The sequence below is a fragment of the Maniola hyperantus genome, chromosome 6 (genome assembly GCF_902806685.2).
Source record: "Maniola hyperantus chromosome 6, iAphHyp1.2, whole genome shotgun sequence".
Classification (NCBI taxonomy): domain Eukaryota; kingdom Metazoa; phylum Arthropoda; class Insecta; order Lepidoptera; family Nymphalidae; genus Maniola; species Maniola hyperantus.
The window spans coordinates 16,780,050-16,795,806 of NC_048541.1; the positions used below are offsets into that span (position 1 = coordinate 16,780,050).

General features: G+C 53.3%; 1 pseudogene; it reads left to right on the plus strand.

The window, feature by feature from the left end:
* The window catches only part of LOC117983260 (tyrosine-protein phosphatase 10D-like), a 14,956-nt pseudogene extending 279 nt beyond the window's left edge, over positions 1–14,677 (plus strand).
* The last annotated feature ends 1,080 nt before the right edge of the window (positions 14,678–15,757 follow it).

The window sequence follows — 15,757 nt, forward strand, 5'->3', positions numbered from 1 at the left end:
GCTATAACATTTTCGAGCCTTTAACATTACGATACCAAGATATAGTAAAACAATTCTCTGCCATATCTCATTTGTTAGATACAAAAGCCAAACGCAGTGCTTGGTTTGCAGGGATCGGTTCCATTATGAAACACATCTTTGGAACTTTAGACGAAGATGATGCAGTAGTTTTTGATGAAGCAATAGATTCCGTATTGAATAACGAAAAGAAAATATCGTCTTTGGTTAAAGAAAACATTTTAGTAACTAACTCTATAATTAATAATTTTAATGAAACATTCATAAAGGTCCAAGTAAATGAACACCGTCTGAATGAAGCTATTGACAAATTCTCGGCGAAAATAGGAAATTTATCCATCACTGAAGATAAAATTCAATTGCAATTAGATATTAATGATGTATTCACTAGCCTTGAAATGTCTATACTTACATTATCATTCAAACTTGAAGATATCATAAATGCCATAATGTTTAGTAGTCAGAATATATTGCATCCATCAATAATTACACCAAAACAACTCCACAGGGAACTTATTGATTGCTCTAGACATTTACCTCAAGAATTAGAATTACCAGTCCCACTTGAGATTTCTATGATACATACTATTATGAAAATATCAAAGGTATCGTCTTACTATATGAAAAACAAATTGATATTCGTATTACAAATACCATTAGTGTCAAGTACACAATATAGATTATATCATAATATCCCCTTGCCTACACCGCATATTCCTGGTAAACCAGAGTCTTTCAGTTTAGTAATTCCTAGTTCGAAATATATCGCAATGACTATTGATAAAAACCACTATTTCGATCTGGACGATTTGAATAATTGTTTAATTATTAATTACGAACATTATATATGTGATGTTGCAAATGTGTATGCAACTGATGGTAAAATTACTTGTGAAAGCGAATTGTTATCAAAGGTCATTAATAAAATCCCGAACCAATGTGAAACCAAGTTCATATATGGTAAAGTAAATATTTGGAAAAAATTGAATTATAATAGGTGGATATTTGTCCAATCCGAACCAAGTAAAATTATCATAGAATGTCAGAGATTTAAAATACATAAAGAGGACACTTTGTTAGGTACTGGTGTTCTAACCTTACGAGAATCATGCATTGGATACAATAAAAACACAGTCCTTATGACAAATAAAATTGATAAAAATATATCTTTACCTCTAATAACCTTTGATTACAATCTCATTAATGATTCGTGTTGTAATAGGTTTAAATTTGAAAAAATTAAAGATAGTGTGTCCCCTATTCGTTTGGAGAGAATCGATTTAGATAATTTAAAATCCCAAAGGGAAATGTTAAATAAAAATTTCTTCAGCACAGAACTGACAGAAGAAATTCCTCACATCATAAAATACGGGACGCATTACTCAATTCTAACCATAATCATTTCCATTGGTATTGTCGGTGGAGTGATTTATATTGTAGTTCGTAAGATATTCAAAAACGTAAATGTAAAGGAAAATAAATTACCGGATAAGAATTTTGAAAATATAGAGTTGGAAGTGAATATTAATCCAAAGGGCGGCGAAGTCAATGAAGTCACAGATAAGCCTATTGGATATCCGAAACTTAAACGGAAACTTTAAGCTTTCTTTATGAAGATAAACTTCGGAAGGAAAACTATCCGAAGTTTACCCCCATGGGGGAGGTGTTACACCTTTGGTATGTATACAATAGTGCTAACGCAGGCACACCCCACCTAAGCTCTCCTAACAAGAGGCTAGACGACAACAGTTAGTCTCGAGGGTAACGTCAACCAGTTAACACGTCTTTCCGGTTATTTGTTTTCGTAATATAAATTGTGTAGAAACTAATTAAATAGTTTTAGGGAAATAAAATCTTTTTTTAAAAAGCCTTTCCCCAAAGATCCCGTAACAGTACGTACATACACGCGACACACGGCGCAGTACCGCACCGTGCCGCTGCGCCCGCGCAACGTGTCCGTCGACCCCGCGCTGCGCTCCGAGACCGCCTTCCGCGTCGCCTGGCTGCCGCCCGCCGACCAGAGGTGAGTGTGTCTACGTACGTACGTACATACACGCGACACACGGCGCAGTACCGCACCGTGCCGCTGCGCCCGCGCAACGTGTCCGTCGACCCCGCGCTGCGCTCCGAGACCGCCTTCCGCGTCGCCTGGCTGCCGCCCGCCGACCAGAGGTGAGTGTGTCTACGTACGTACGTACATACACGCGACACACGGCGCAGTACCGCACCGTGCCGCTGCGCCCGCGCAACGTGTCCGTCGACCCCGCGCTGCGCTCCGAGACCGCCTTCCGCGTCGCCTGGCTGCCGCCCGCCGACCAGAGGTGAGTGTGTCTACGTACGTACGTACATACACGCGACACACGGCGCAGTACCGCACCGTGCCGCTGCGCCCGCGCAACGTGTCCGTCGACCCCGCGCTGCGCTCCGAGACCGCCTTCCGCGTCGCCTGGCTGCCGCCCGCCGACCAGAGGTGAGTGTGTCTACGTACGTACGTACATACACGCGACACACGGCGCAGTACCGCACCGTGCCGCTGCGCCCGCGCAACGTGTCCGTCGACCCCGCGCTGCGCTCCGAGACCGCCTTCCGCGTCGCCTGGCTGCCGCCCGCCGACCAGAGGTGAGTGTGTCTACGTACGTACGTACATACACGCGACACACGGCGCAGTACCGCACCGTGCCGCTGCGCCCGCGCAACGTGTCCGTCGACCCCGCGCTGCGCTCCGAGACCGCCTTCCGCGTCGCCTGGCTGCCGCCCGCCGACCAGAGGTGAGTGTGTCTACGTACGTACGTACATACACGCGACACACGGCGCAGTACCGCACCGTGCCGCTGCGCCCGCGCAACGTGTCCGTCGACCCCGCGCTGCGCTCCGAGACCGCCTTCCGCGTCGCCTGGCTGCCGCCCGCCGACCAGAGGTGAGTGTGTCTACGTACGTACGTACATACACGCGACACACGGCGCAGTACCGCACCGTGCCGCTGCGCCCGCGCAACGTGTCCGTCGACCCCGCGCTGCGCTCCGAGACCGCCTTCCGCGTCGCCTGGCTGCCGCCCGCCGACCAGAGGTGAGCGGACGTGGAGCTGCGGGTACCTACGTAGCGACACGGCGGACGCGCCATCTGACACGTGCTTTCCGTTGCAGCGAGTTTGAGAAGTACCAGATATCCGTGTCGGCGGGCGGCGCGGGGGGGCGCGGGCGCGCGGCGTCTGCCGCCGCAGCTGCGCGCGCGCGACGAGCCGCCGCACTGCTCGTTCGAGGGGCTGGAGCCCGGCGCGCACTACGCCGTCACCGTCAAGACCATGTCCGGCAAGGTGACGTCGTGGCCGGCCGCCGCCGACGTGACGCTCAGTGAGTACCGCCTCGCCAGTGAGTGCCACACAGTGAGTGTAGTGCACACAGTGACAAGGCGCCTCGTGTTGCAGAGCCGCTGCCGGTGCGCGAGCTGAGCGCGCGGCGCGCGGAGGCCGCGGAGGGCGGCGGCGTGCTGCTGCGGTGGACGCCGGCCGAGGGCAGCACGCAGGACGAGTACAAGGTCACGACTATATATGTATATAATCAACGCGCAGTACAAAACCGAATGTTGCACAGAACATCGACGTACGAAGTCGCGGCCATCGGCTAGTTTTACTGTATAACTCAAGTGGCCGGTTTTTTTTATTGGCGAGTCAGGCTCGCGCAATGAGGGTTCCGTACTACAGTCGTATTTTGTCGACATTTTGCACGATAATTCAAAAACTATGATGCATAAAAATAAATAAATATCTGTTTTAGAATGTACAGGTGAAGACCTTTCATATGATACTTCACTTGATATAGTCACTCACTTTGAAAGTTGAAAGTACGAATTATTAGTTCATGACCACAATTTAATTTTTTGTGTGTGATCTAACCCTAAATTCACGGTTTTTAGATTTTTCCCCAAATGTCAGCTATAAGATGTACCTACCTGCCAAACATGATTCTAGGTCAACGGGAAGTACCCTGTAGGTTTCTTGACAGACAGACAGACAGACAACAAAGTGATCTTATAAGGGTTCAGTTTTTCGTTTTGAGGTACGGAACCCTAAAAAATGATTTCTTTCCGTGAGGCGTTTGTCGTTTCCCCACACAGCGGGCGCCCCATGTTTTTTGTTTTAAATCTTACAAGTATCTTAAGTATATAAAAGGGTAAGGTGACTAACTGACTGACTGATCTGTCACCGCATAGCTCAAACTACTGGACGGATCGGGCTGAAATTTGGATAGCCAATAGCTATTACGGCGTAGGCATTCGCTAAGAAAGGACTTTTGAAAATACAACCGCTAGGGGGTGAAATAAGGGTTCAAAATTTGTGTAGTCCACACGGACAAAGTCGCGAGCATAAGCTAGTTATTTTATAATTTTTAGCCCATTTTAAAAACGTGGTATTCAGCGTTTAAACTATCGTGAGTGATTTCCATTATTAATATTACATTACAGGTAGATATTACATTACAGGTAGATATTACATTACAGGTAGATATTACATTACAGGTAGATATTACATTACAGGTAGATATTACATTACAGGTAGATATTACATTACAGGTAGATATTACATTACAGGTAGATATTACATTACAGGTAGATATTACATTACAGGTAGATATTACATTACAGGTAGATATTAGATAAACGAGGTATTTATAAATGATGATATTATTTATTTTTAATTTTTAGTATTTTTATCAACCGACTTCAAAAAAGGAGGAGGTTCTCAATTCGTCGGAATATTTTTTTTTATTTCTCTCTCTCTCTTGATTAGCTGTTCAAGTGTTTAGCTCGTCACGACCAACGGCCGCACCGACAACAACGTGTTAACGTGTGAGAGTCGTCCGGCAGGTGTCCTACCACGAGACGGGGCCGTCGCGCGACGACAGCAACGCGCTCAGCACGCCGCGCAGCAACGCCACGCTGCAGGCGCTGCTGCCGGGCCGCAACTACACCGTGAGCGTGGCGGCAGTGTCGCGCGGCGTGCCCTCCAACGAGTCCGTGACGGCCGTGGCCACGCGGCCGCTGGCGCCCGCGCTGCGCGCCGCCGCGCCGCAGCAGCGCGCGCTGCAGCTGGCCTGGAGCTCCGACGTCAACTCGCGCCAGGAGCGCTACGAGCTGCGCTACCGCCGCCGCGGCGCCGAGCCCGCGCGCCTGCTGGACACCCGCGCCACCAACGCCACGCTGGAGGAGCTGGTGCCCGGCGCCGTGTACGAGATCCAGCTGGCCGCCGTGAGCCACGGCCTGCGCAGCGAGCCGCACACCGTGCTCAAGCCCGTGCGGCCGCTGCCGCCCGAGTGGCTGGGCGTGGAGCGCGCCACGTCCAACTCCGTGCTGCTGCGCTGGCGCGGGCCGCGCGACGGGCTGGTGGGCGCCTACGCCGTGCGCTACGGGCCGGCCGACGCGCCCGCGCGCCGCCTGGCGCCGCTGCCGCCGGCCGCCGACCACGCCGAGATCACCGACATGACGCACGGCGAGCGCTACAGCATCCAGCTGGACTCGCTGAGCGAGGACGCGGCCGGCGAGAGCGTGGACAGCGGCCAGCCGCTCGGCGCGCACCACACCGTCCGTGAGTGATTGTCCTTATTTCTCATTTTACCCAATTTATTTTCTTCTATTAAAAGGAAATTATATTCCAAACGATTTCGCTTTTTAAGTGTATTGATTTTTTAATGCTTATACAAAGAGAGAATAACAGATGAACAGAAATTTGTTTGTTGGGACTCGGGCAATGGTAACAATGTCAGTAACGTTGACTCACCATCTATTCATTTTCATGAAGTCCCACGGTTGAGGAGTGCGCTGTGCAGACTGCAGACTGTGCAGACTGCAGACTGTGCAGACTGCAGATTGTGCAGACTGCAGAACCCTGCATCAGGATTGTGTCCATATTTTAAAATATCGATTATATATTATGGTCCACAGATTTATTCAAAGGAGAATATGATAAGTCTATATTATTACTTAAATTACGTTAAAATGAAATTCAAGGTGAAATATGTGACATATTCGTTAATCAGTCACATGGCATGAGGTCGGTGTGATTGTGCGGCGGTGTGGTGGTTGTCGCAGGGCCCAACCCCGTGTCCAACGTGGCGCAGCTGGCCGACACGCGCAACGTGACGCTGGAGTGGCCGCGCCCCGCCGGCCGCGTGGAGTGGTACCGCGTGCGCTGGTGGGCGGCGGAGGGCGAGGGCGACGCGGCGGCGGAGGACGCGGCGCAGCAGCGCGACGTGGCGGCGGGCGAGGGCCGCGTGCTGCTGGGCGCGCTGCAGCCGGGCCGCGGCTACGCGCTGTCCATCGCCGCGCACTCCTACAACCTGTCCAGCGAGCTGTTCACCATGCACACGAGGACGCGTACGTACCCGCCCCCTACTTGCTGTGCTACGACGCGGCGGCGGGCGAGGGCCGCGTGCTGCTGGGCGCGCTGCAGCCGGGCCGCGGCTACGCGCTGTCCATCGCCGCGCACTCCTACAACCTGTCCAGCGAGCTGTTCACCATGCACACGAGGACGCGTACGTACCCGCCCCCTACTTGCTGTGCTACGACGCGGCGGCGGGCGAGGGCCGCGTGCTGCTGGGCGCGCTGCAGCCGGGCCGCGGCTACGCGCTGTCCATCGCCGCGCACTCCTACAACCTGTCCAGCGAGCTGTTCACCATGCACACGAGGACGCGTACGTACCCGCCCCCTACTTGCTGTGCTACGACGCGGCGGCGGGCGAGGGCCGCGTGCTGCTGGGCGCGCTGCAGCCGGGCCGCGGCTACGCGCTGTCCATCGCCGCGCACTCCTACAACCTGTCCAGCGAGCTGTTCACCATGCACACGAGGACGCGTACGTACCCGCCCCCTACTTGCTGTGCTACGACGCGGCGGCGGGCGAGGGCCGCGTGCTGCTGGGCGCGCTGCAGCCGGGCCGCGGCTACGCGCTGTCCATCGCCGCGCACTCCTACAACCTGTCCAGCGAGCTGTTCACCATGCACACGAGGACGCGTACGTACCCGCCCCCTACTTGCTGTGCTACGACGCGGCGGCGGGCGAGGGCCGCGTGCTGCTGGGCGCGCTGCAGCCGGGCCGCGGCTACGCGCTGTCCATCGCCGCGCACTCCTACAACCTGTCCAGCGAGCTGTTCACCATGCACACGAGGACGCGTACGTACCCGCCCCCTACTTGCTGTGCTACGACGCGGCGGCGGGCGAGGGCCGCGTGCTGCTGGGCGCGCTGCAGCCGGGCCGCGGCTACGCGCTGTCCATCGCCGCGCACTCCTACAACCTGTCCAGCGAGCTGTTCACCATGCACACGAGGACGCGTACGTACCCGCCCCCTACTTGCTGTGCTACGACGCGGCGGCGGGCGAGGGCCGCGTGCTGCTGGGCGCGCTGCAGCCGGGCCGCGGCTACGCGCTGTCCATCGCCGCGCACTCCTACAACCTGTCCAGCGAGCTGTTCACCATGCACACGAGGACGCGTACGTACCCGCCCCCTACTTGCTGTGCTACGACGCGGCGGCGGGCGAGGGCCGCGTGCTGCTGGGCGCGCTGCAGCCGGGCCGCGGCTACGCGCTGTCCATCGCCGCGCACTCCTACAACCTGTCCAGCGAGCTGTTCACCATGCACACGAGGACGCGTACGTACCCGCCCCCTACTTGCTGTGCTACGACGCGGCGGCGGGCGAGGGCCGCGTGCTGCTGGGCGCGCTGCAGCCGGGCCAAGGAGACAACCCTCCGGCCGAATCGCGGGAGGGCGCCCGTTCGGTACTTGCTCTTGGCATTTTCCCGGGGCGCCTTCTTGACTCCCTACAAATTATTTTTGTCTCTTCCTTGTCCCTTATGCTCACTCTCCCTCCTTGGGGGCTAGACGTCACTAACACAGCTGTGATCTCCGCTGCTGCTCCTCCTCCTCTTATGCCAATGGTGCGCGAATGCCCGTAGCCGGTTGTAGTTCCCCGCGTGGTTCCTTGCTGTGCTACGACGCGGCGGCGGGCGAGGGCCGCACTGCTACCACCTATCTAATGACGTGCCTCTCCGCAGGGCCGCTGATCCAGTCGGAGATGACCATCGTCAACGAGTCTGACGAGCACGACGACGCGCTGCCGGCCATCCGGGTGAGTCCGCCGCGTCCGCCCTGGGCCTTGTAGCATCGATATGTATTTACGCCTCCGCATCTTCTTTGTTCGACGTCACGACACTATCACACGTCACACAGTGTGTGTTCCACCAATCAGATTATAGTGTCACGTCCATTTTCGATAATCTGATTGGTGGAATCTGCGTTGCGTTCGAGCACACTGCGCAACTTCACAGTCATGATTGTGATACGGAGGTCACGTTTCACTATTTAAAATATATCCACCGACAATACCAACAGTTCGACTCTAACAAACCGCTCGAACACAATTAAGTGGCGCTCATCAAATAATTAAATGCACATTGCCACAAGATGCTAGATTTAGTGTTTACCAGTAACCCGATCAAAAAGCCTATTCAATATCTACACAAACGACCAGCCTAGGGCAAAGGACACTAAAAGCTTCATTTACGCAGACGACCTAGCACTAGCAGCTCAAGCGGACAGCTGCACGAGTGCAGAGCAAGCAATAACCACATCCCTGAACCAGCTCGGTGACTACTATGCGGCAAGTGGACTGAAACCAAACCCAAGTCGGCGTATACCACCTACGTAATGAAGACGCAAATAGGGAACTTAACATCACATATGGCAAAACACAAAATTGTCGCATAATCCCCGTGTTTCCCCAAATACTTGGGCGTAACCCTCGACCGAAGCCTGACAATGAAACAGCACTACATGAACACCCAGCAAAAGGTCTGCACACGCAACAGCTTACTGAGAAAGCTGACGGCGACTTCCTGGGGAGCTGAGGAGAGGTCAGACACGTAGAAGAAAGGAAAAAATTGTGTTTTCTGGGGAGTGGTGGCCGACCTCGCAGATGTCATAAATAGATAATTGTTTAAGTAGGTATTGCGAGCGCCCTATCCCTCCGTACATTCATACGCTGCCAGTACCTGCTGCACAACACGACGTGTCTCGTCCCTCGACTGGACAGACAGACAGACAGACGTGCAAACAGTTTGGTTTTACACGGGGTCGCTCAACAACCGATGCTGGTGTTGAGTTAATTCTAAATATATATGAAGCCTGGGAGGAATCACGTGACGCGCTTGGCGTTTAGCTGTGATCTGTCCAAGGCTTTCGACTGCGTTGCTCATGAAACATTGGGCACGAAATTGCACCATTATGGAATTAGGGGTGCAGCATTGGAATTGATGAGTAATGAACCTAAATGATAGAATACAAAGGGTAGACGTGAATGGAAAGCGATCCGTTGTAAAAATGGGGGTGCCACAAGGTTCCATCTTAGGACCTTTTCTGTTCTTCATTTACATCAATGACCTTCCTTACCTCGCTAAGGACAGTTACGGGATAGTCTTGTTTGCTGATGATACATCACTTTTATTTAAAATCAATCGATACTTAACAACTTTTGATGAAGTAAACAATTCTCTCACCAAGGTGGAACAGTGGTTCGAAGCTAATAACCTGCTTCTCAACATATAGCCGTACAACATACAACATACAGCCAGCGTTCTGCCGAAACGTTGCAATATTACAATTGTGACGTGCCGCGCAGGTGCTGTACACGCGCACGCCGGCGGCGGCGACGCTCTTCGACGCGTACCGCTTCCGGCTGGAGGGCGGCGACGAGCCCGCGCGCTGGCAGACGCGCGCCGCCGACGCCGCCGACCAGCAGGTGAGGTGACGTGCCGCGCAGGTGCTGTACACGCGCACGTCGGCGGGGCGACGCGGCCGCCGACGTGCCGCGCAGGTCGTGTTTGTGTACGTGGTGCTCGTGCGCAGGTGGAGTTCCCGGGGCTGGTGCCGGGGCGGCTGTACAACCTCACCATGTGGACGGTGTCGCGCAACGTGACGTCGCACCCCGTGCAGCGCCAGGCGCGCCTGTTCCCGCGCCCCGTGGCCGCCCTGCGCGCCACGGCGGCGGGCGCGCGCGCCGTGGCGCTGGCGTGGCCGCGCCCGCCCGGCGACTTCACGGACTTCGAGCTGCAGTGGCTGGCGGCGCCCGACGCGCTGGAGGCGCGCACCACGCGCGACCTGGCGCTCACGGTGGACGGCCTGCGCCCCTACACCGAGTACACGTTCAGCGTGGAGGTGCGCTCGGGCACGCCCGCCACCATCCTCACGCGCTCGGCGGCGCGCTCGGCCTCCGTGCGCACGCTGGAGGCGCCGCCCGCCGCGCCCTCCCGCTTCCAGCCCGCCGACACCAAGCCCGCGGAGATCACGTTCACGTGGGAGCTGCCGCCGCGCGACGCGCACGGCGTGCTGCAGCGCTTCGTGCTGGAGTACTTCCCGCCCGACGAGCCCGCCGCCGCGCGCCGCCTCGAGTTCCCGGCCGCGGCGCGCGAGGGCACCGTCACCGGTGAGTACCTGCCTGCTACCTACCTGGTCCTCGCGCGTTGCACTCGAGCTGACGTGTGTGTGTGTGTGTGCAGGGCTGACGGCGGGCGCGGAGTACGAGTTCCGGCTGACGGCGGAGTCGCGCGCGGGCGCGGGCGCGGCGGCGGCGTGGCGCGCGCGCACGGCCATCGCCGCGCCGCCGCGCCCGCGCGCGCTGCCCGCCGCCGTGCGCCGCACCACCAGCACGGTCACGGTGCGCTTCCGCGCCGACGACTTCTCGCCCGCCAACGGCAACGTGACGGCCTACGCGCTCGTGGTGGCCGAGGAGCCGCGCGACGCGCCCGCGCAGCTGCCCGCCTGGCGCGACGTGCAGCGCCTGGCGGTGTGGCCGCCCTACCAGGTGTCGGAGCCCTACTACCCGTTCCGCGGCGGCTCCGTGGAGGAGTTCACGCTGGGCTCGGAGCGCTGCGAGGGCGGCGCGCGCTACTGCAACGGGCCGCTGAAGCCGGGCACGCGCTACTACGTGAAGCTGCGCGCCTTCACCGCGCGCGACAAGTTCACCGACACCGCGTACGCCGTGGTGTACACCGACGCCGACCACACGGGCTGGCTGGCGGGCGGCGCCGCGGCCGGCGCGCTGCTGCTGGCGCTGGCGGCGGCCGCGCTGCTGCTGCGCCGGCGCCGCGCCGCGCCCGCGCCCGCCGCGCCCGCCGCCAGCCGCCCGGTGCGCGTGGCCGACTTCGCCGAGCACTACCGCCGCATGGCCGCCGACTCCGACTTCCGCTTCAGCGAGGAGTTCGACGAGCTGAAGCACGTGGGGCGCGAGCAGCCGTGCGCCGCCGCCGACCTGCCCGTCAACCGGCCCAAGAACCGCTTCACCAACATCCTGCCGTACGACCACTCGCGCTACAAGCTGCAGCCCGTGGACGACGAGGAGGGCAGCGACTACATCAACGCCAACTACGTGCCGGGCCACTCCAGCCCGCGCGAGTTCATCGTGACGCAGGGCCCGCTGCACTGCACGCGCGACGACTTCTGGCGCATGGTGTGGGAGTCGGGCAGCCGCGCCGTGGTGATGCTGACGCGCTGCGTGGAGAAGGGCCGCGAGAAGTGCGACCGCTACTGGCCCTACGACACGCGGCCCGTGCTGTACGGCGACATCGCCGTCACGGCGCTCAACGAGAGCCGCTACCCCGACTGGACCGTCACCGAGCTGGCCGCCAGCCGCGGCGCCGAGCAGCGCGTCGTCACGCACCTGCACTTCACCACGTGGCCCGACTTCGGCGTGCCGTCGCCGCCCACGGCGCTGGCGCGCTTCGTGCGCGCCTTCCGCGAGCGCTGCCCGCCGGCGCCCGACGCGCGCCCCGTCGTGGTGCACTGCAGCGCGGGCGTGGGCCGCTCCGGCACCTTCATCACGCTGGACCGCGCGCTGCAGCAGCTGGCGGCGCACGCCGACGCGCTCGACATCTTCGGCATGGTGCACGCCATGCGGCGCGAGCGCGTGTGGATGGTGCAGACGGAGCAGCAGTACATCTGCATCCACCAGTGCGTGCTGGCCGCGCTGGAGGGCGCCGACCTGCAGCCGCCGCCGCCCGCCAACCACCACCACAACGCCGCCTTCGAAGGTGAGTCATTCCGTGGTTGTACAATCTCTAAACTAAAGTGGCAAGAAAAACCGGCTATCGAGAGATTGTGTGAGTGCGAAACAATTAGCCCCGTCGTATGGCGGTGTGAGGTGTGAGGTGTGAGGTGTGAGGTGTGAAGTGTGAGGTGTGAGGTGTGAGGTGTGAGGTGTGAGGTGTGAGGTGTGAGGTGTGAGGTGTGAGGTGTGAGGTGTGAGGTGTGAAGTGTGAGGTGTGAGGTGTGAGGTGTGAAGTGTGAGGTATGAGGTATGAGGTACTGCTAAATGACCAGTTGGTACAACAATGGGGCAGATTCTCTTGTACACAATCTCTAAACTAAACTAAATTTAACAGGTCTAAATCTAGTGCTATCCTTTTGCGCAAGCAACATTATGAAAGGGATATCAATAGATTTAGACGTGCCATTTTAGGTTAGTTTAGAGATTGTGTACAACGGAATTAACCACATTATAGTGCTAAAGAGGCAAAAAAGAGACAGTTCTCCGAGGTTCGTGGAGCGCGCTAACGCCTGTGTTGCGTGGACAGGTGCGCGCTACGGGCGCGGCGGCGCCGGGCGGCGCGTCACCGAGCAAGTCGCATGCCTCTCTCTCTCTCTCTCTCTCTCCCCCACTCCCACTCCCACTCCCACTCATTACTAACGCCTCTCTACAGAAGTGTGCTCTTGTCGGTTTGTGGTGATCATGGCCTCCCAGTAATATGTTAGCGTCCACATAAGTAACATGCCATTTGTATACAGTAATGTTTTACCATCGTTCAAATAATATGCAACCGCTTTGTTGAAATGAAACACAGTGAATGGTAATAATTGTAGTTAGTCGTCACCCAGAGGCTAGAGCCACTCCTAGTGCGACTGATGCGTGCTTCTGTTGCAGACGACGAGGGCATCGTGGAGTCGGGCATGTGAGGCGCCTCCGTGCAGCGCGGCTGACGTGTGCTTCTGTTGCAGACGACGAGGGCATCGTGGAGTCGGGCATGTGAGGCGCCTCCGTGCAGCGCGGCTGACGTGTGCTTCTGTTGCAGACGACGAGGGCATCGTGGAGTCGGGCATGTGAGGCGCCTCCGTGCAGCGCGGCTGACGTGTGCTTCTGTTGCAGACGACGAGGGCATCGTAGAGTCGGGCATGTGAGACGTCTCCGTGCAGCGCGGCTGACGCGTGTCACACAACATAGACAAACGGTCTTCGTGAAATAGAACATCCTCTTGGCACAAATTCTTGGCCTAGTTTGACAGGTGTAAAACTAGTGCTGTCTTTTTCAGTTTTTTTACAAAAAAAAAGATAACACTAGTTTTGTAGATAGAATTATTATCTGTCATTAATTTAGACTGGTCGTGTTTTGCAGAACTTGTCGATATAGCTATAAGAGTTTACATCCGACCCGACGAGCGATGATAGAATTCGAGATCGAAACATCATAATGTCGTAGTGAAATGGATCTAAAGTCCCTCGAGTTAAAGTCAAAAATTCAGTACCACTGATTTTAATTTCATGTTGACGCTTAGAGCGTTTGGCTGTAAATGTATAGACGAACTTATGCTTTGAAACAAGGTAGTTAAGGTCTATTTTGCTTTTACATAATGTTTCGACGGTCGAATGCTATCAGCGTCACTGGGAGCACACAGCGTAGTGTTTTGTGTACTCGCGAACAATTGCGCCATCTTGCGGAACGCAGTCTCGAACGGAGGAGGCTTTTTATATTGCACTAGCTGATTCCCGCGACTTCGTATGCGTGGATTTAGGTTTTTTAAAAATCCCGTGGGAATTCATCAGTTTTCCGGGATAAAAAATAGCCTATGTCCTTCCCCGGGATATAAGCTAACTCTGTACCAAATTTCATCAAAATCGGTTGAACGGTTGGGCCGTGAAAAGCTAGCAGACAGACAGACAGACAGACACACTTTCGTATTTATAATATTAGTATGGATTTGTGAATGATCGAAACTCCTTGTTTGTAGCGTTTATAGGGTTCCGTATCTCCAAAGAAAAAAAGGAACTCTTTAGGGTCACTTCGTTGTCTGTCTGTTTGTCTATCGTATCTGTCGAGGCCCGTCAAGGGAATCAAAAACTATGTACTTCGCGTTGACCTGTAATCATGTTTGGCACTTAGCAATGTCTTATAGCACAAGTAAAGGGGAAATCCGAAAGCCGTAAGTAGAACTTTATTTTTATTTTTTGTAGTAACGATAGTACGGAACCCTCGCACTTGACTGGTGTGTGTTTTGGCTTTGCTGGCAGCTCGCCCATACCTGTTTATACTTTTATTGTTTATACTTTTTATAGATTTTAATTATTTTTAAGTGATGACATATTGAATCTCAAAGTGTACTTACAAAACTTTTCCTACTTACATTTTTGTATTGAATATTCATAATGAAATTTTATAATATGTGTACTTAACGAAATGTTAACCCCTGCGAGTAAATAGCAATAAGCAAAAGTTTTACAACCGATATACGATATAGGTACGAAGTAATTCCAATTCAAAATTGGCAAAGGTTTTGCATTCAAAATGCATCTGCTTCATGGTATCTAGGTACTTGAATAGGTACTTATATTAAAGTTTACATTATTTTTACAATTTAGTGTTTTATTTTGAAACCACAGTATATTCTTTCGTGAGAACTTTGATTTTCCAGACAAAAAATAGCCCGTCCCCGAGATGCAAGATACCCACTAGTTATCTCAGTACCAAATTTTGTAAAAACATTGAAACGCATGTGTTAAATCGTAGCCAGGTTGCTCGATGAAATGATAGACATACATAGCCCGTTTAGTAAAACTTTTATTTCTCTCGAGCACTATTAGTTATTTACCGTGACTTTATTTCGTTTACTTGTTTAGCAATTATTGATTATTCACTTTATTAGGTAATTCGTAAATTTACGGTCGTGGACCGATATTAAAAATGCGTCAATACTGACAGCGCAAGACTGGGCGTTAATCCCGCCAAAAGATCTTATTTATAGACGTTATGATTTTAGTATCATGACTTGTAAAAATGTTTATACTGAATTTATTCAAATCAAGACTTATATATTTTTTTTATATTTAAATTTAAGTCAAATGAAGACTTTGTATTTTCTTTATTTTAGTCAAATAGCCTCAAATATTAATTTATGAAATAAAAGGCTAACAGATCGGCCTTCCTGTTTACACGAGTCCACGCGTGAAACTACCACCGGTTCGGAACCTACATTCTACAGAGAAGAACCGGCAAGAAACTCTGCATATGAAAAAAAAATCACTTATTGTTTTTATTGTATTTTTTTTATGCGAGATTCGTTTCGGCCATCTGAATATATTAATTGGTCCTCCAATTGCTAATTTAAAATTTAAGTTTGGTTAGAGTCTGTTTTAATTAAGATTTTAATTTATTTTATAAGTTTAGTTTAGTTTGTTGTTTTTAAAAAATTTAAAAGTGATAAGTATTTAATTTTGAGGTGATTTTAAGTTACGACGTTGTAATTTTTTTTCAACAAATATTATAATTATTTAGTTGATTTTCTGTGACTAAATTTTCAATAACTAACTGGTCATATTTTAAAGTCATAATTCATAAATTTAAAATAAACTTAAAATAATTCAGAGGTTACAATAAATATCTATTACAATTTTCATGTTTGTAGCCTAACTCCTTCTAAATTATTTTAAACTCACA